This window comes from Ctenopharyngodon idella, chromosome 17, assembly GCF_019924925.1.
Source record: "Ctenopharyngodon idella isolate HZGC_01 chromosome 17, HZGC01, whole genome shotgun sequence".
NCBI lineage: Eukaryota > Metazoa > Chordata > Actinopteri > Cypriniformes > Xenocyprididae > Ctenopharyngodon > Ctenopharyngodon idella.
In genome coordinates, this window is record NC_067236.1 from 32,448,628 (window position 1) to 32,469,312 (window position 20,685).

Genomic DNA, 20,685 nt, shown 5'->3' on the forward strand with positions numbered 1-20,685 from the left:
CAATGTCATGGTCATCTTTAACTCTGAAGACCCTTTTCCTTTGTCCTGCTCATTGTGGATCACACAGTAGGACACATAGTCCTGGAAGTTTTATATCTTTTATATTTTATACAAAAAATGTTGAAGTGTCTGCGGTCACAGCTTTAACATGTCAGCTCCGTCATGTAATAGTTTCTGTAAACAGTTGTGAGATAAATCTTGGCATTTTTGATATGTTTATTAAGGCAGCTACAACTGAGAAAGAAAACAAAATTGCACCACTGTACAACATGTGGTTAAGGTGGAAAAATATTCAGTTTTGTCAACTCTGTCAGACGTCAACTCCGTCAGGTTTTTATGTCTGATGGTTGACAAGTGCTATCAGAAAGTCTATATAATGTGATTTAATATGATTTTTGCATATGGGGAATTCTGCTAATGTTGTTTCATGATTCTTTTTACATATACTGTACATTTGGCCCCAGCTAGACCTTTGTCAACACGGTCAGTTTTTGTCAACTGTGTTAGTTTACCCAAAAATGAAATTTCTGTCATTAATTACTCACCCTCATGTCATTCCACACCTGTAAGACCTTCATTCATCTTCAGGACACAAATTAAAGGGTTAGTTCACCCAAAAATCCAGTCACCCAAAAATTCTGTCATGATTCGACACGCTGATTCATAACGCTACGAAGCTTCCTGAAGCAGTGTTTTGAAATCGGCCATCACTAAATAATTCGTTATTTTGTTTTTTTTGGTGCACCAAAAATATTCTTGTTGCTTTATAATATTAATATTGAACCACTGTACTCATATGAACTGATTTAAATATGTTTTTAGTACTTTTATGGATCTTGAGAGAGGAAATGTCATTGCTCCCTATGCAGGCCTCACAGAGCCATCGGATTTAAACAAAAACATCTCAATTTGCGTTCCAAAGATTAACGAAGGTCTTACAGGTCTGGAACGGCATTAGCGTGAGTAATAAATTACAGAATTTTCATTTTTGGGTGAACTAACCCTTTAAGGTATTTTTCATAAATTCCAATGGCTCAGTGAGGCCTGCATTGCCAGCAAGATAATTAACACTTTCAATGCCCAGAAAGCTACTAAAAACTTATTTAAACAGTCCATGTGACTACAGTGGTTTAACCTTAAAGGTGCTGTAAGTAGAATTTGAACTATGCTGTTGGACATTGTTGATATTTGAAATCAACCCAAACAAACCCACCCCTCTCTTCATTGCTCCGCCTCCAAAACTCACTCTCCAATCCTGACCACCCTGCTCTGAGGCAGTCTCGAACATTAAGCACACCACATTCTCTAGCGGCTGTCAGTGCGCAGTGGTTTACCTGCACAACTCTCACTATCTGGCCTCTGTCACACACGCAATGCGAGTGGATATCTGTTTATCACAGCTGACACGCAACAAAATGCTTCACGAAAAATAAAGGGCAGTTGATGAACGAACGACAAGGAAGCACAAAAATGAACATACAGTACACAAGAGTAAATACAAAGTTAGTCGCAAACAGCACAGCAGCTCCAGACAATCAAAACCCGGTGTTACTCGCATGAGCGGGATCAAAGCAGGTTTCAGGCCTCCCCTCTTAGCTCTCTCCAACGCTGGAAAGTTTTTCTAATATAAACTCGGGTGCTAAAGCATTTTGCCCAGGCATAAACCTTCATTCCACTGATATTCTTTTGAGCTCTTGTCCCATCTCTCCTTCTGCAGTTGTTTTTCTTATTTTCAAATCTCCCTCTTGCTCGTTCTCTCTCCTCGACCGTCATACGCCCCCTAATGCTGATTGGTTACATGTTTGTTGTTGGTATTGGCCGACTAACTTCCAAACAGTGTATTTGAAATACTACTGAGTCCACCTTTAATGTTATGAAGCAATGAGAATACTTTTTGTGCGCCAACAAAAAAATAAATATAAGGACTTTATCTATTGATGGGCGATTTTTAAAACACTGCTTCATGAAGCTTCGAACCTTTATGAATCTTTTGTTTCGAATCAGTGGTTCGGAGCGTGTATCAAACTGCCAAAGTCACACCCCCCAGTGGTGAACCATTGGAATTTCGAAACACTTATCATGTAATGAAGCCTTGTTTACTGAAATCACGTGACTTTGGCGCGCCGAATCTCTGATTCAAAGCAAAAGATTCGTAAAGCTTCATGAAGCAGTGTTTTGAAATCGCCCATCACTAGATATTGCAATAAAGTCAAGTATTCTCGTCGCATCATAACATTAAGGTTGAACCACTGTAGTCACATGAACTGTTTTAAATGTGTGTTTAGTAGCTTTCTGGGCATTGAAAGTGTTAATTATCTTGCTGGCAATGCAGGCCTCACTGAGCCATCGGATTTTATGAAAAATATCTTAATTTGTGTTCTGAAGATGAACGAAGGTCTTACGGGTGTGGAACGACATGAGGGTGAGTAGTTAATGACAGAAATTTCATTTTTGGGTGAACTAACCCTTTAACTCTGTCAGTTTTTGTTTTCTTTTTTCAATTCATTGTGTTAAAATATTAAAACATCGACTGAACTACATAATATCATGTCTAATTTACCTAAGAACATTGGTTATATATGTTTAATATTAAAAAGGAGGGTAGAGAATTAAGGAATTTAGGAAAAAAACATTTTCAGAAAAACCTGTTCCCTTACATGGTTCATTAGCTGAGACCTTTGTCTACAAATATATTTTAGTTTAAAAATAATGTATTATTAATAATAAAAACTAACTTCTAAAACGTGTTTTGTCCCTTATCTCAAGAATCAGTGACTTGTTACACAGGTTGTGCAGTTCATATGGTACTGCTGCTTTTGTTTGTTTAGCCTATTGTTAGGGGATTATTGGATTGCGTTTATGCCGCCTCTAAAAAGACTGTGGGAGTCATGACATTTAACATGTTGTGGCTGTGAAGGCAGTGGATTTCTATCTACTGGATTTAGTGCTTATTATTTTTCAATCAGATTTCAAGAGCAGTTTTGAACACTTTGATTGCTGCAGTGGACACACACTGTACTGCATATCTGACATTTTTTGATTGTCTACAAGCATTTTATGCCTTGTAAACTTAAACATTTGGTTGCAAATTCTGAACTGATTTATTTGAGCCTTTTATTCACACAGATGCTTGATTCTCCTCACAGCTGTGTAAATAATGATCATTTGACTAATATAATGCATGTTATATGGCTTGTTTTATCAGCCAAGAATTGTTTGACTTGCTTTGGTCTTTCTTATTATTAAGGCCCTGATCTCTGCTTTGGAAAAACATGTACTATGTAAAGTACAGTTGAAAACTGAAATGCATTTTGCCCTTGTATTATTCGGTTATAGAGAGGTTGTGTTTTGCTGCTCTCATCATTGTGCAATTAACCAAAAACAGACAAGGATGTGAATAAATGGCAAACCGAGACTTTCTACCCAAAACTAGGGTGACGTTTCCAATGCGAGGGCTCACTGAAAACATCCCTGCTTCGCTGCAGAACAGAGCATATTCCTCCCTTCATACAGTGTCACTTTGACATGTGTGCAGTAATGAGAGAACATTGTATTTTTAACGCTTGGGATGATAAAAAGTTTTTGATTAAAGCGAGGGACGTTCGGTTAGACTCGAGGCAGAAGCGGCATGTCGAGCGAGAGGATTCATCTGGAGGGAGTGTTTTACCGTCTCTCCTGCTGAAACGCTGCCCTGTGAATAATGGCGTGTCCGTCAGAGAGGATCTCGGGCCCTCGCTGGGATTTTCCTGGGTGGTAATACATAAGCTGGGGACAATAAATGATTCATAATGTATAGTTTTAGCTCCGTAATTTCAGCTGTTGTACAAGGAACGGTATTAAAGCAATTCCACACTATGGGCTCTATACATGACAGCAGCTATTGTCATACTGTGTCTCTGAGGAGAGCCGCCCTCGCTTATACATATTCACACAACGTCTCTATAAGATGAGCACTCGTCATGCGACGGGTTCTGTAATTGCTGCAAATCATGTGTTTCCAATGTCTTAACACTTCAACGGGCAGGATAGATGGATTAATCCTGCTAATAATACTAACACAATCTATTGGTTGCCTGCGTGTTTACTGGTGTCTTCTTTGCTGTCGTGTCAGATGCAGCTGTCTAGGGTTCAGATTGGACTCAATTTCAGGTTTCATTCTGAACTTTATGCATCTCAGAATGGACGGCAGATTATATTTTTCCACTTCAGTCCAAAGAAAAATGCATTTCATTTAATCTGATATGGGACAAGGGCTGCAACTAATGATTATTTTAATAATCGATTATTCTGTCGATTATTGTTTTCTACTCATTGATTAATCAGGTGGAAAATTCTAACAAACAGCTAAAATTTTTTAATTTTGTTAATATTTTTTTTCTGTAGAAAGACAAACATAAATAGTGATAAAAGCCAAAATATTAAATGTCACAGATGGATATTTACTGAGTAATCCACTATTTTGTAGAGGAGGTCAAAATGACAATTTTCACCTGAGATTTAAAGCCAATTTACAGGGGTGTAAAAATGACTTTAGACTTTATTTTTACACAGAGATTGGTAGATCTATTAGTAAAATCTGTTGACTTTAGCAATCTTTGTTTCATTATACGCCAACAGTGACAGTTCAAAAATGGCAAAAAGCTCTTCTTGTGCTTTTTTTGCCTCAAGTTTGCATGTCTGTAACTCAAGAAGTATTAAAGATATCTTAATATCCTTTTAGATTCTGGTTCTTAACAAACTTTCCTTTTGGTATCTGCATTTTAAAGGCTCTCGATGGTTCAGTCCCAGAGATATGGAGATCTTAATGCGGCTCCATGAGTAAACTGGTAAATTGTACACATTTTCAGTGGTCAAAAACCAAATGTGGGTCACTTTGCACACAGCTGATACTTTTTTTTCTTTTAAAGAGGAATATCTGAAGAACAAATAATGTTGAAACTAGAAATGTATCTTGTGTTTTTCTATCATCTCAATTGCACAGAACATACCTGTCTGAGTGCCATAAATATTCCTTTTCCAAAGTTTGCATGCCTGTAACTCTAAAAGTATTCAAGATATCTTAATATCCTTCTAGATTCTCATTCTTAATAAACTTTCCTTTTGAAATCTTAATTTTCAATGACCTATATAGTTCAGTCCCATAGTTATGGGGATCTCAAAGCTGCTCCATGTTCAAATAGTTGAATTTTGAGACATAATGACCCTACTGTAAATCGACTTGACTAGCTGATGGTTTCAGAGCACAACGTGCAGACGCGACTAATCGAATCAAATTAGTTGCCGATTATTTTCATTATCGATAATAATCGGTTTTATCGATTAATTGTTGCAGCCCTATATGGGACTATAGTATAACAGTAGATTTACCCTTTTAGACCAGGACATCATCTCTCCTTACTGTATTTGTACATTTACATTTGTAGATTTATTTGTACATTTTATGGTCTTGTATTTTGTTCTGATTTCTCGTTATTGCATGCCCTGCTATGCAACAAGTGTTTGATCATCTAAAATATTTAACAATTTTAAAGATTTGTAGTGATTTTTCCACTGGCTTTTGGATTATTATAGAAAATTAGCTCTGTGAGCAACAAAACTTTATGATTCTTACACATGTTGTTCATTATGATAATCTTCACAAATTCTGAAGCTTAAATTCAATCGGCAGAAGTCAAAAGCTAAACGTGGGCTTTAAACGAATTACACCACGGTCACATGACTTGAACGTCACCATCACTAAACTCTTTCAGTCTTTATTTAAAAATATTTTCCCTGAAACTCTGAGTTAGAATAGTTTGCTAGAGCTTGATTATAATCTGTGAAAGCGACTAGTGAGTAGATGAGTTTCGTGTGACGTTTAATGTCCTTCACAACCTCTAGTCTCATTTAGACACTTTTTCAAGACAAGTAAAAGCTTTAAAACAATCTCAAGAGGTATTAATGATGTATTTTATGTTATAGAGTAAAACGTGACAATATCATTAACTTGTGTTCACCATGGACGCTAAAAACCCATTGACTTCTGGACGATGGAAGCAGAAGTGCTAAAATGCAGCTTGTTTATGTGTTTTGGCTACAATAACACGTCATCCCTGCAGCGCTATATATTCTCTAATGTAATCTTCTTAATCTGATGTCATATCAGACTCTGTGTAACTCACTTTGAGCTCGATCAATTAACTGACCGTTAATCAGCCGCTGCCATGACATCATGCAAACCGTTTCATATTTGAGTCAGTTATGGCTGGAAGGAACGATTCAGTAGGATCGTTTTCGTGAAGCAGTGTATAGTTTTAACAAATAATCCCCTACTAGTCTGTTTTTAATGGAATTTATAGCTTCATTCATTACCCTTTTTGTGTTAGTAATTATTTCTAAAATACCAAAGAGCCATCTTTTCTGTCCCGGCCGTTTTCGGCGGCTGATTTATGGGGCTGATTCGGCTCTGATGCTGTCTCGGCGAGGTGTGACATTTCAAAATATTTATAGCTCTGGCACATTAAGGGCTTCCCTCTGAAGGTGACCGAATGCTCTTCCCTCAGCCGCTTAATTAATGCAATCCACTGCTTGCACTTCTGTCTAATTTATCCACTCCGTACTGTCGGACATGCCCGGAACGGCACCGGACACTGGAAAACACACCATAAACAAGCAGCGCTTCCCAGAGCCGGATCCTCTGCAGTGCGAAACCGGAGAAGGTTCCACACCGAAGCACTGAATCTTTAATATTTTATCGATCCGATCTAAACCTTCTGCCCAAAGTGGCAATTAAAATTCAATTAAACTGACTGAAAGCATCATATTAAATTTCAGCTCTTTACGAGCTCCCGCTAATGCTTCAGGACAAATCTCAAATATAATCACAGTCTTTTCAAATTATATGATCTCGCTCGCTTGCTATAAAAGTGACACGTTTAGGTATACTTCCAATAATTCTTTAACTATGACCCTCTAATGAATACAATTTTATAGCCTTTAAATCAGTTATTATTGGGCATTTTAATAAAGCTAAGCGAGTGCTATTGTTTTACACGCTACAAGAGAAATTATTTTAATTTTGCGCTTCCATTCCAGCGAATTCCTCTTTAAAACTCTGAAGAAAAATCATTTTGGTCTAAACTACAGCATTAATATGCGTCTGCAGAATTACAGAGAGCGAGTCTAGAAATAATTGATGACTCTGTTCCTGTAGTGTTCACTTGAGCAAGAACGACTTCAGAACATCGTTTGTCATCTGAAGCTCAAGGATGTGCTAAAATCCCTTTATATAGACGCCCATATATGCATGTGATCGCAGTCTGAATAAATAAACAAAACTTTCAAACTAAAAAAATTCCAAACTAAAAAAATTAGTGGTGTTTCCATATGAAACACAATCCTAGTGTGCTTTCCTGGGCAGTTCTACTGCATTGTTAAGGAAAGGTTTATGCATGTTGCTAGGGAGCTCTATGTGGTTACCAGGGTGTTTTTAGGTGGAGTCTAGGCTATTCTGAGTGGTTGCCAGGGTATTGCTAGAGTGTTGTTAGGTGTTATCTAGGGTATCCAGAGTGGTTACCACGGTGTTGCTAGGGTGTACTTAATGGTTGCCAGGGTGTTGTTAGGTGTTTTCTAATGCATTCTGAGTGGTTGCCAGGGTGTTAGAGCATTCTGAATGGTTACCAGGATATTGTTAGGTGTCTTCTAGGCTATTCTGAGTGATTGCCAGGGTGTTAGAGCATTCTGAATGGTTACCAGGATATTGTTAGGTGTCTTCTAGGCTATTCTGAGTGATTGCCAGGGTGTTTTGTTAGTGTGTTCTGAATGGTTACCAGAGTGTTGTTAGGTGTTTTCTATGTTATTCTGAGTGGTTACCAGGGCTATTCTGAGTGGTTGCCAGGGTGTTGCTAGGGTGTTCTTAATGGTTGCCAGGGTGTAAGTTGTTTTCTATGGTATTCTGAGTGGTTGCCAGGGTGTTGCTTGGGTTTTCTGAATGGTTGCCAGGGTGTTGCTAGGGTGTTCTGAATGGTTGCCAAGGTGTTGTTAGGTGGTTTCTAGGGTATTCTGAGGGGTTGCCAGGGTGTTGCAAGGGTGTTGTGAATGGTTACCAGAGTGTTGTTGGGTGTTTTCTATGTTATTCTGAGTGGTTGCCAGGGTGTTAGAGCATTCTGAATGGTTACCAGGATGTTGTTAGGTGTCTTCTAGGCTATTCTGAGTGATTGCCAGGGTTTTTTGTTAGTGTGTTCTGAATGGTTACCAGAGTGTTGTTAGGTGGTTTCTAGGGTATTCTGAGTGGTTACCAGGACTATTCTGAATGGTTGCCAGGGTGTTGCTAGGGTGTTCCGAATGGTTGCCAAGGTGTTGTTAGGTGGTTTCTAGGGTATTCTGATGGTTTGCCAGGGTGTTTTGTTAGTGTGTTCTGAATGGTTACCAGAGTGTTGTTAGGTGTTTTCTATGTTATTCTGAGTGGTTACCAGGGCTATTCTGAGTGGTTGCCAGGGTGTTGCTAGGGTGTTCTTAATGGTTGCCAGGGTGTAAGGTGTTTTCTATGGTATTCTGATTGGTTGCCAGGGTGTTGCTTGGGTTTTCTGAATGGTTCCCAGGGTGTTGCTAGGGTGTTCTGAATGGTTGCCAAGGTGTTGTTAGGTGGTTTCTAGAGTATTCTGAGGGGTTGCCAGGGTGTTGCTATGGTGTTGTGAATGGTTGCCAGGGTGTTACTAGGTGGTTGTGAGGTGTTTTCTTCCTGCCTTGTTTTCAAGAGTCCTCCGTGATCTTCTGGTCTATAGATGTGTCTCGGGCTCCTCCTTCAATGCATCTGTGGGATTTTTCCAACACTGCGTCTGACCACTTAGTTACATAAACACACACTCTCATCAACAAGACAAATGATCTGAAGTATTAGCTATTTATGATTTATACACTGAGCTTTAATACTTTGCAGCAAAGTGGTGCTTCACTTACGCCACTAATGACATAACAAATGACTTTTTCTATTGTCATGGAATGTTTTGCATTCAGTTTCATAGGATTTAATTATATGCAATCCTGGGAGTATCTGGACAATACGAAGGAAGAGGATGGAAAGTCCTAAAAGCTCAGACTGTGCTGAACAAAACGAAGCACCTGTCTGGAAGCGCATGCGTGGTTCTGTGAGGAGGTGAAGCACACAAACATGTTTGTCACTGTAAGACTCAAAGTGCTCCAGACGTGTGAATGAAACACATGGCCTGCAGCTCTCTCTCTCTCTCTCTCTAAATGAGATGCATGGCTCTTCTGTAGCCTCTTTTTAATTCTGTTTGAGTACATGCCTCAGTCATCTTGCCTTTTATTGACTCAATCTCAGGAAGCAACGTCGCTTTCCATAATGCTCACATCAGGCCGGTCCTCGATACCGTACTCCGTAATTTAAAGCCTTTATAGAATTGCAATTTCAGGGCTGGCTGCTTGTTTTTCTAAAATGTACTCAAGGAATTAGTTACTCCAGCCACAAATCAGACAAATTTATGCACGGTTGTAATGCGGTTTATGGCCTCATGGTACATTGCTTCAAAAACAGCAGAGGTGAAATTGTGACAAATATAATGAGGGTTTTTTTCTCCCATGTTCTCTCCACTGGCCTGATACGGCGGAGTGGCGGAGCGTGTTTACTCCCCGTATACAATACATTTAATGTGATAGTCAGGGCTGTTGATTAATGCGCCGCTCGCTTTCATTACAGATAAGAGTGGCGCTGCGGTCAGGAGATAGAACGTGTGCTGTAAATCTGCTCAAATGAGCGGTAAAATGAACAGCCATCAGAAGTGAAATCCACATGCATTAGTGTTCACCGGCGGACGGCAGTGAAGAGGGTGAGTGTGAGGGCATCGCTCAGTCGCTGAGCACACCAATCACGTGAGACCCGTATATCACATGACCACAGGAGAATGACACAAGAATACACACAGTCTCAGAGCTTCGCTAGTGGCGTTACAGACAGCAGATAGGACCAATACAAGAAAAACAGTAGGATATCCCATGGTATAATATTGGTATTGGTTTTCTGCATGCACACAATTGTCAGGATGTATACCTTTAAGTGGCCTTCAATGGAAAAAGATGCTTTTCACAGCCAGATGGTGGGTGTGAATTACATAGTGACTTCCAGCGGGCCAAAGTTGTATATATTACTACTTTTCACACTTTTGTCCATCTTGATTAATGTTAATTCATGAATATTGTCTATTGTTAGATCATATTAGTTCTTATTGATACTTCATCACTTTATTTAATAAAAATTAGTTGGACCAAATAAAATGCGACGTTAGAAATGAACGCAACTTTCACATGCATTTGATTGACACATAAACCATGTGCTTTTATTCCAGTGATGTTGTTTATGTTGTTGATATTTCAGCAGTTTGCTTTGTATATTCAGCTAAACAGTATTAAGTAAACTTTATTATTCTTTGTGCATGAATTTTAGACACTTACCCAGCTAACAGGGAACGTTCTAAGAACTTCTCTCAAAGTTATGAACAAACGTTCTTCCAGTAACGTTAATAGAATGTTCGTTCAATGTTGTCTGGTCTTCATTAACGTTCTCAAAATGTTAGCACAAAAACATTATTTGTACATCGTTCATGGAACGGTTTATTTCTGAAACATTTTAGTTGGACGTTCATCAACGTTTTTTAAATGTTACTACTTGTTTCAGAACTTTCAGAGAACATTCAAAAGTAACATTCCCATAATATTTGCAAAATTCTGAAATGGAATGTTTCATAACGTTCATATAACCAAAAAAAGTTTTCAAAACATTTAAAAAAACTAGACATTTTGAATGTTCAGAGAATATTATTTTCATAACGTAACTGCAATGTTAGTATAACGTTTTTAAACCATTTTTGTTAGCTAGGTACGTTATGTTCTTTGATTCGATAAATGCACATCCAGGGTTTTCTAGAATATTAAACTCACTAGTATGAACCCTTTCAGGGGCAACCAAAAAAAACTACTTAAAATCAGTCAGAGCCATAGAAATGTATTTTAATTTTTACAAGTAGAACTTCATATTACGAGGCTACTTTCTACGACCCCCCTACATCTTATTTTGATGCTCTTTTACCCTCTGGTGCTCTTCACGTGTCGGTCAAAAATGATTATTTTTATTTCAATAAAATGTTTTTATTTAATATTTTTAGGGGATTTTATGGTACTAAATTATATTTACGCTGTAGTTATAATCCATTTATTCACTTTTTGAGCATGGACCTGAAAATGAAATTTCCTTAAACTGTCATAAATTTTGAATGCTTTAGAGCACAGATTTAATTTTGGTCTCTTTTTAAAGAGGACACTTGGCAAAGTATGGCTAAAGTGAAAAAAGTTTTAAAAAGTTAACTTAAAAAAAGTTACAGAATTTTACATTTATTGTTATGAAATGCACGAAAAAACTATTTTCAATTTTTAAATGATATATATATTTTCAAAATCACGTTTTACTCTAAAACTTCAAGAAAATCAAAGCCATAAATCTGAACAGGTTTTTCTCCAAATTTGAGCTTGATATCTCAAAAAATGAGCTTTCAGTAAGATTTTGTTTAGCCGCAGTACCAAAAGTTTTCACTAGATGAAATTTGTCTCCCATTCATTTCCAGTGCAATCATTTTTGACCGCGAGGAGCACAAGTGTGACTATTTTTTCAGGACTATTTAACCTTTTTGAATCATGTCCATATTTTTGTGTGTGTGTGTGTGTCTTTACATAGCAAGTGCCAAAACCTTTACCAAGTTCTGTACCATTCCAATGAAGTAAAAAGTTCTCAAAAAAAAAAAAAAAAACATAACATTTTTTAGTCAAAAATGACCAAAGATCACCAGAGGGTTAAGGGGGATCAAACCTTCTTTAGTTCTTTGATTCACACCCTGCCTAAACCATAAAAACCTTACAAGGACCATATCCTAAAAGACTTTTAGCGGCACCAAATGTAATGGCAGAAGAAATAACCCCAAGTTTATGAGCAAAAACCTCTAGATAACTTATCTAACCAATATTAAATATAATAAATCCATGTATATAATTGTATCACTCTATTCCTGAGTAAAATGAAGCCCCCTCAAAGAGCATGACCTGATGAAACTGGTCGTTATTTCTAGAATCTCTTCGTAAAGAGAGTCACGGGTCGATTCATGAGCTGCTTCTGCTCAGGGGGCCGAAGGGTCTGACCAATAGAAACAGCTTTTGCTCAGCAAGAACAAAAATTAGAGGGCCCATCAGCCGTCATCATTACAGCCTGAGAGATGGGCTGAGACGGGTAATAGTCTCGACAGAAGGACATATTCCTGATCCATTCTCACCATGAATCAATCTGTGTATTAGGCAGTGACAGGGCGAATCTGGCCGCTTCAGACAGACCGATTTTTCAAGCCTTTCAGAGGCTGCGATATGGCTTTGGGGCTGGACTGAACCCTCTGACGGACTCCAGCCTTCCTCCCTGGACGTTCAGCGCGAGCACGAGCATATGAGTGACGATAATAGGCTGGTGGAAATGTACGAATGTGATAATGTTCTGCCGTCTTTATCTCGCACACATACGCACGGCAGAAGTCATTTCTTCCCTCGTGTAGATAGAGTCTTCCCACCGTTGCACGCGCTGGCATATGCCGCGATAAAACATGCATGGGAAATTAAAAATAAACACATAGTTTGATTGCTCTTTGTTTTGCAGCTAAGGGGGAACAATTATATCTTCATAGCGGAATGGAGCGTTTTCAAACAGATCGTCTTCCTCACGCTGCTCGGCAGATGGCGGGAGGATGTACAGCTATCTTACTCACGGAAATGAAAAGAAATGGAGTCGGAACTCTTTATAAACGTCACACACAATTAGAGTCAGTGTTGAGACAAAGAGGCCATCAAGCACACGTCTGACAGTAGGGCTCCAACTTTCTTCTTTCCTAAATTATTCTGTTCTTGTAAATGACTCACAGCAAAGGAAGCTGGCCTGATGTGACTGTCTGTGATGTGTCACACTTTATTCTTAGGGAAAAGATGCTGTTTGCCTCGCTTTGATGGCAGTCACTCAGTTTCCTCATGGCAGTCGTATACAGCAGCATATTAAGTGTTCTGATTGTTGAGTCTGATCATAACTAACTAACATTAACTGAAGGTTCATGATGCTATCATGGACAACACTATGTTGTCACAACAGGAACTAGACCTTATCTGCTGTGTGACGTTCAGATGTTCAACTAGTTAGTTAAGATGTTCACTATACGTCAGTCATTGGTACACTCTAAAAAATGCTGGGTTAAAAACAACCCAAGTTGGGTTGAAAATTGACCAACCCAGTGAATGGGTTATTTTAACCAAGTGGTTGGGTTAAATGTTTGCCCAACCTGCGTAAAAATCAGACACATAATTACTAGAGACAACAATAATAATCAAAAGGTGAACATTTATTAATAAGCAATTGAATAAATGTTTATTGTCTAATTATTATTCATTAAACTTATTAATAAATGTTCATTTATTAAACATATTAATAAATGTTATTTTTCAACATATTTTGGGTTCATTTTAAGCATGCAATACAGTAATTTTTAAACAATAGTTGAGTTAAATAAAACTACCCAGCACATTGGATCAAACATTTAAAGGGGTGGTTCATTGCAATTTCACTTTTTTAACTTTAGTTAGTGTGTAATGTTGCTGCTTGAGCATAAACAGTATCTGCAAAGTTACAGCGCTGAAAGTTCAATGCAAAATGAGATATTGTCTTTTAAAGTTATGGCAGTTTAATGCCTACAAAAATGACCGGTTTGGACTACAACAAGCTTCTTCCTGGGTTGGTGACATCATAAACCCTGCAATTAACATAAACACTGCCCCGGGACACGCAACAAAGTGGGCGAGGCCATGTCGCGTGCATACAAGTCTTCTTCCTAGGGATGCTGGACTTCGGGAACAATGTTTAAAATTTATGTTTAATTCTGTTCCTGATCCTTATTATGCCAATTTAGCTGTCTGTGCTGCACATTTTACGGAAGACAGCTTCCAGAATCTACACAGTTCAATGCTGGATTTACACAAAGGCTATTACTGAAAGATGGAGCAGTTCCCACTTTAAAAGCAGAAGCTGCTAACTAAGCCCCAAACTGTAAGTATGTTTTATTTTTTTATAAATTTATATAGTTTCTGGGACGTAAACAAAGACCAACACGGTTTGGCTTCGCTAGCCAGTTCTGTTGGTGTTTGTTGGCGTTTCTGTTATCAGTGTGCAGCATTGTTTCATTGCTGCTTTTATGTTGTGTTTACCCACATGCTCGTTCGTGCTATAAATTAAACAATACCTTTACAAAATGCTACTACTCAGTCATGTATTCAGCTACAGTAAAGCTTTAATCAGAACACTATGGGGCAGCAGTAACATTTACAAGTGACAGCATATCTAAACACTTTGACACAAATACAAACAAAAATACTTAACATTAATAAACGTCCATTAATAGCCGTGTTTGACCCTCTTCATCATTACTGCTATCTGGCTCTGATTCGGGCTCAAATTGATACGGCATTATTTATATTTCCAACGAAGCAAAGACTGGACTTTGACCGAAGCACATGCGACGTTTGCCCGTAATGGTAAAGGGCGCAGCGTTTCCGGACAACGTGAATCGTGACAACGTATTCCGGACAGCGAATCACAATACACTTGGCCAGCTAACCAATCTGAGCCCATTGTGTATTTCAGAGGAAGTGGAATCATAGAACAGGAACTCAACAGAGCGTTTTTAGGAGAAGGGAAACAGCGGTGTAGAATAAAGGTAAAATATATGAAAAATATGGCATTTTTTAAAAAAAAGGAAGCATTAAGATATGTTAAACTGTGCCCCATAAACACAATCAAGCCTAGAAAAAAAACAGTGAACCACCCCTTTAAAGGGTTAGTTCACCCAAAAATGAAAATTCTGTCATTAATTACTCACCCTCATGCTGTTCCACAGCCGTAAGACCTTCGTTAATCTTCGGAACGCAAATTAAGGTATTTTTGTTGAAATCCGATGGCTCAAAAAAAAATAAAAATAACGACTTATATAGTGATGGCCGATTTCAAAACACTGCTTCCTGAAGCTTCAGAACATTATGAATCAGCGTGTCGAATCATGATTCGGATCACGTGTCAAACTGCCAAACTGCTGAAATCACGTGACTTTGGCGCTCCGCACCGCTGATTCGACACGCTGATTCATAACGCTCCGAAGCTTCCTGAAGTAGTGTTTTGAAATCGGCCATCACTATATAAGTCGTTATTTTGGGTTTTTTTGGCGCACCAAAAATATTCTCGTCGCTTTATAACATTAATATTGAACCACTGTACTCCCATGAACTGATTTAAATATGTTTTTAGTAAATTAATGGATCTTGAGAGAGGAAATGTCATTGCTCCCTATGTAGGCCTCACGGAGCCATCGGATTTAAACAAAAATACCTTAATTTGTGTTCTGAAGATTAACAAAGGTCTTGCGGGTGTGGAACAGCATGAGGGTGAGTAATAAATTACATTATTTTCATTTTTGGGTGAACTAACCCTTTAACCCAACCGCTGGGTTAAAACAACCCAATTGCTGAGTTTGAGTTTTCAACCCAATTTGGGTTGTTTTTAACCCAGCATTTTTAGAGTGTAGTTTGGCTCCCTAAAGATTGAAACATTCAATGTGACATGATTAATCTGTTTCCAGTACCATGACGTAACTTGCTGCTTAACCACCGGATACATCGTTGGAGAAATTAAATTGCTAGGCACGACTGCTTCCTGAACGGTAGCAACATGGTCGCACTACATTTGTTACACAGATCATAGATTGTGCCCAGCATGATCTATGTAAGTCCACATGTCATAGCAACAAGAAACTATGCTTTTAACCACAGGTCGAGAGCTGTAGTTCCACACAACCACAGCAGTCTGACAATATTTGTTGGGGAAATGCAGAATCGTTGAACTACATTTTTACACTAAAAACCGCTGGGTTGTTTTTTCTAACCAGTCGCTGGGTTGAGCCTGTTGGGTTATTTTTTTTCCATGGTTGGGTAGTTTTTGTGTTACCCAGCCATTGGGTTAGAGGCTGGTCAATCTCACTGACATTTGAAACAATACACCCCTCCCCCCAACCCTCCGACACAACAACCCAGCAGTTGGGTTACACAGAGCGCAGGCTTTTTGCATCCTCGTCAGGAGAGAGCAGATCTTAACGCCGCAGTATTGCTTTACTTCATTAAAATAAAGGTTTGTATACATTTTATTTTGTCTATAAAGTCTTTACAGTGCTGTAAATCATTTTATTTAATGCAATAAACAGGGATGAGATGTCAGTCAGCTGAATGTGTCAGTCGTCTTGAATGATGGAAACGTCTTTTTCTTTGAATACACTGATTTTTATTTGTTATAATACTGAATATTATTAATTTGTTAAAAAAAAGTTAAAATATGTTCTCAGAACTCTGTACTGTTTGTTTCTGTGCAGGTTATTAGGAGCCTTTCAAAATATCTTTCGGTTATGAGAAATGCGAAGCAGCATTCTGAGGTTCACAGCTCCCCCACCGAACAGCGGCCCATCACCGGCTCAGATTTCAGAAACACACTGCTGCACTTACGACAGGAAAATATGTGGAAAATAGAAGAAAACTAATCGAAGCCAAGAGGAGAGAGAACTTTGAAAACTGGCTACAGCGAGTTTTGGACATAGTGCTTTTAGTCTGTTCGTTGCCATGAAAAAATGGTTAGATTTGTTTTCAAGTGTAAGTTATGAAATATTTCACTTTTAAAAAGCAATTTCGTGTAACTGTATAAGCTGTATAATTGAGTTGTTATTCTTTCCTGCACTTTTTCACTCACTTTCATTTTTGTGCACTCCCAGGTATTCTTGCTTATTAATAAACGTTCACCTTTTGTTTATTACTGTTGTCTGTGTTGTTACTCTAGTAATTCTGTGTGTGATTTTAATTTTCAGCATATTTTGGGTTCATTTTAAGCCAGCAATATATTAATTTTTAATCAATAATTGAGTTTAATAAAACAACCCAGCATGTTGGGTCAAATATTTAACTCAACCAGTTGAGTAAAAACCCAACGCTGGGTTTGCCAATTTTGACCCAGCCCTGCCAAATTGGGTTGTTTTAACCCAGCATTATTTTGAGTAACAGCAAATGACAGCAAATGTTCAGCAATGACATACTTCACATATAAACGAGGCAAAATCCACAATACTAGCTGTTTGACTTAAATCCATTCATCCATCCATTCTCCAAACCGATTGTCTTCAGTAGGAAATATCCCAGCGTCTCGGGCCTGGATAATCCATCACAGTGTTGACTCTAATTTCTCATTGTGCTGTAGAGTGAGCTGATGTTTTTACCTCATGGATATTTGTCATTATGATCCTTACCTTGATCTCAGTAGAGGAGAGAAAGAGTAAGAGAGACAGAAAGTGGCAGAGAGGAAGATCTTTGAGGTGGTTATGTGTGTATGTTTCATGAAGCTTGAGGAAACATTCAGTGTGCTGTCAGGAACCATCAATCATTCATCGCAAACACACTCCCTCCATAAACACATTCAAACATTCATGAGTTGTTTGAATGGCATGTTTCCATCAGTGTTCTTGCTCAGCAGGAGCTGTAGATGCGTATGGGTTATGATCTGGTTATGCTGGTTCTTCACGGGTTCCTGCTGACTGACCGAAGGGTCCAACACACTCTCATGGCAATTCATAACTATTTTTCCTAACTACACTCTAAAAAATGCTGGGTTAAAAACAACCCAAGTTGGGTTGAAAATGGACAAATCCAGCGAATGGATTGTTTTAACCCAGCAATTGGGTTAAATGTTTGCCCAACTATTGTTTAAAAATGACTATATGTCTGGCTTAAAATGAACACAAAGTGGGTTGCAAATAAAAAAATCAGACACATAATTACTAGAAGCAACAATAATAATAATAATTTTCATTCATTTTAAGCAAGCAATACAGCCAGTTTTAAACAATAGTTGAGTTAAATAAAACTACCCAGCAGGTTGGGCAAACATTTAACCCAACTGCTGGGTTAAAACAACCCAATTGCTAAGTTTGTCAATTTTTAAACCAACTTGGGTTGTTTTTAACTCAGCATTTTTTTAGAGTGTAATTTGGTGACATATTTGTTTGTTTTTCCATGATCTGCTAACGAGGTGGACCTTTTTTCCTAAAAATCATACACTTCCTTATAAGCCAAATCATATGCTTTCGTACGAAATCGCCAACTTGTAAAATAGTTGTACTTTTCCTAATTTAGTTGTGTAATGAACTTGCCGTTGTATGTTACGAATGCTGTTGGCTCTTTGACAAATTGCCCTTCATTCTTCTTCGGATAAAAGTTCTGCTAAATGTATAAATGTGCATGATTTCTGTACTTTTGTCATTCCACAGTCAATGAGAGTGTGTTTATGAGAGTGATGAGGAGGATCACACCTTGTTCTGTTCATGGTTTTTTACAGGCGATTCAGATGAAGGTTGGACATGCACAAATCAGTAGGGATGCACCGATATGAAAATTTTGGCCGATACCGATAACCGATAATTCTTTATATTTGAAAGCCGATAACTGATATATTGGCTGATAAAATCCAAATCCAAAATCCAAATTTTTATAATTTTTGAGAGCCTGATTACAAAAAACAAAAGTCTCACCATTAAAAGCTATGTCCCAAGCACACAATTATAATGTTCATATTATGTATGCCTATATGACAGACTTGCACTGCACATGTTGCACTAAACTGTATTTTTCTTTTTGAAGTGATTTCAATCATATTTCAAGCAATTCAAAACCATTGCGAACAGTGCGCATCTGAAGTGTTTCAGCTGAAGGAAATAATCCATTATTTATCGGCTTTAATATATCGGCCAAATTTTCTTATCTGGCCAATAATGATAACATTAAAAATTAACATATATTGGCCGATAACGATATTGAGGCCGATATATTGTGCATCCCTATAAATCAGCACACATGCACAAAAAAAAGTATAGGAAAGTTCATTTTGTCTGAATTTTCCTCCAGTGGTACCTACACCAAGGTCATGTGTTTGATTCCCAGAAAACACTAGAACGACAGAATGCACTGTTAGTTGTGGTAGGATGAAAGTGTCTGTCAAATATGTAATCAGAATAACCTAAGGAAAATGTGTTTCATTCAAAGAAAATGCTGTATACATTGAATAAGGAGTCACATCGCTAAGATTTTGCCTCAGTTTGAACCCGTCCTGCCTAAGTAGATCCAATCAGAGACTCCAATTAACCGACCCCAACATTAATGCCTCATTCACCAGCGCTTTTATTACATTTCAAGACATAAAGTGGATGAATGTTCTGATGGAGGTTACAAACAGTATCACACTGCTTTTACTTCCGATATCATCAATCACTCCATGAAACCTTTAAAAGTGAAGCGTAGAATGTGAACTGCTTGAAGGAGGTGAGAAAAAACTTGCAGAAATGGGGTGAAAATATTTGAAAACGAGCAAGCGGCAACCGGGGGGAAAAAACCCAGACGAAAAAGAGACGAAAAAGCCAGCTTCGGAAAGAGAACAAAGTTTCCTTCAACAGAGCAGAAAAAGGCACCTGAATTTATTATTTCATCTTGGCATTTGACAGTTACTGCAGTGCCATCTTCTTATTCTGAGCGTGTCGTATTTTATTCATAAATCCAGAGGTGGAAGAGATGATGGTCGAGCGGAGGAGAGGGAGTCGGACCGGAGAGACCGAGAGGAGAAAAAAAAGAGAAGAGCATGCAAAAGTTCTTTGTTTTGGCTCCGTCTGCAGGGCCGCACGTGGCCTGAGAGCGGCGTCGTTCCTGACACGCCTAATGATGTACGGTAATGTGCGCTACGCCCGATGACTGCTGACACACGGCAGGCCGTTCGGTGGAAGCGCCATCAGCTTTCCGAGGAGAGTGTCTGGAATTCTGGGACACGGTGAAGAAAGCGATTCATTAAATGTAAGACAGGTATGACATCCCACTTCAAGGCGGCAGCAGCTATATGTATGGAGGGGAGGGTTTTTTTGTGGTCATAGCGGGGAGGAGATGGCAAGTACAAAGCAATGCCTGGCTGTTTTTGGAGATGACATAAAACTAGGAGGCAGGGAAATGGAGGCAGGAGACTGGAAAATAATGGCTAATGGAGGAATTTAGCCTGAGGCGCTATGCCTGCTTTGCCTACTTCTGTATAACTAGTATATTTATAATTCAAATACATACCTTTAATAATTAACTACCACTGACTATTAAAGGAGAATACAAGATTCGGTGAAGAGACACTGACTGCATCAAGGAACAAAAGGATGATTCCATCAGTTCTGCTGGACCGTTGACAGTGACTCCATTAACCAGCAGATCAACATGGCTTGACGGATTGTTGCGGGTCCCAACGAATCACGCTTATTTCATGTCGCCCAATCAACCTATATGTCCGAGCAGAATGTTGCTTATTTACAGTCCCAGTGAGGAAGGATTATTTACGGCTGAATTTTGAGTTTATTAAAAAGCTAAAAGTCACTTACAGACTCAGAGGTTTCACAAACACTTATGAAGGCTGCTGAGGTCGTCTGACCTCGTGCTAGCCTGTATTTGTTATCATATTGGTGGTTTATAATATAATATTAGGCTGCGCCTACACTCTAAAAAATGCTGGGTTGA